At 37.2% G+C, this 1,534-nt stretch overlaps 1 long non-coding RNA gene across 1 annotated transcript; it reads right to left on the reverse strand.

Moving 5' to 3' along the window:
- Window positions 1–1,289, reverse strand: LOC107683048 (uncharacterized). The gene is made up of 3 exons (XR_001633649.1): window positions 1,199–1,289; window positions 115–238; window positions 1–19 (listed from the first exon to the last, which is right to left on the reverse strand). It is a non-coding gene; the product is annotated as an uncharacterized LOC107683048 (long non-coding RNA).
- Window positions 1,290–1,534: the final 245 nt, after the last annotated feature.

The following is a 1,534-nucleotide window of genomic DNA, read 5'->3' on the forward strand; positions in this document are numbered from 1 at the left end:
TTTTCACTGTTCTCTGGCACTGAGGGAAGATGAAGGAATATATCAATACAGATAATCCAGTAAACACCATTCCTTCATGGTCAACCCCAGATGAAATGACACAGTATAACTTACTCATCGGAGACTTTCGACAACTTGAGCTTCCCATGCCAAAGATTTCAGATTCATCTACACCAAACTCAGGTGCATCCTCGAAATCCTCTCCCTCACTGTCACTGACCATGTGAACATCTGTGCACTGTAACACAGACACGAAGGCAATTTCTTAAAAAAAATAAAAATTAATGTGACAAAACTAGAGATGCACAATTTATCTGTGATCACACCAATGGGGATCTAATCCAAAACGTAGGAACTTGAACATTTCTAAAATAAATAAGTCCATACATAAAAAACTAATCTCTCTCTCACTCTACACTGCTTCAGTGTCAACTGTGGCATGAATGACTAAATTTGCCAATCCCTAGATTAGGCTAATATATTTAAGATGACAATAATATCGAAGCCTATTATTACGTAAAATTAAAATTATATATATATATAATAATAATAGGGGGGGGGTTAACTAAAGCAAAAAACAAACAAAAGATTTATAATCCTGGCAATAACAACAGAAATAGCTATTAGAGTCAGCCAAAAATGCCTATATTAGTGACCGCCCAATTACAACTCCATATAAAAGTATAATAGTTCATAAAATAGCTCCCATTTTAATTCTACATTGGGAACCAAACCTAATATGAACGGTGCGGAGAATGTAATAGTTGCCAATCTGTTGAAAGGTTGCCATCAGACTTGAAACACAGGGGCAAGTCTGGCTGTAGTGTTACGCCTGGCAACTCAACAGCGATCCCTGTGCCCACTACAAATTATTTCATCAATTCAGAGCAGGACTGCATTTCTATTCCAACAACGAGTTTCTCATTAAAGATAAAAATGGCAATCATTTATCCATTTTGGCTGAGCGGAGCAATCTAATTAAAAATCCCACAAAATATTAGAATTGCCAAAACTGGCATCACATGCTGGCTTTCCATATGTTGAAAAATTAAAAAACAAAAACAGCAGAAATGAAATATATAAATGTAAAAATGATGAGAGAAACAGAACTTCTTCATGGTTCTCATCTACAGGTAAACGACAGCAGCTTTGACACTGTTTGTGCACTGTAGTGGTGTTGATGTGTGTTCTGCTTTACCTCGTCTGTCTGGTCCACCGTGAGCGCAGGGGAAGATCTTCTGCACACAGTCAGGTGGTGGCAGGGGTAACTGATTCCACTGGAGGCCAGAGTCATCTGTGCGATCAAAAAATTTATTTATTAGACATTTTAGCATTGTTTTCCCAACCTTTTTGTTGTGTGTAAAATGAAACACCCCTTTTTGTTAAGGGAAAATACCATAGAGTCATCATAGCTAACGTTTACGAAGTTATCATTTTGAGTTTGGAACATCATAAGAAGCCAGCAATGATAGAATTATTGGGTGAACTATTCCTTTAAGATAGCATTTCCCAGTAAAGTTTGCAGAGACCATCG

Source organism: Sinocyclocheilus anshuiensis, unplaced genomic scaffold (genome assembly GCF_001515605.1).
Source record: "Sinocyclocheilus anshuiensis isolate Anshui unplaced genomic scaffold, SAMN03320099.WGS_v1.1 C32853726, whole genome shotgun sequence".
Taxonomy (NCBI): Eukaryota; Metazoa; Chordata; class Actinopteri; order Cypriniformes; family Cyprinidae; genus Sinocyclocheilus; species Sinocyclocheilus anshuiensis.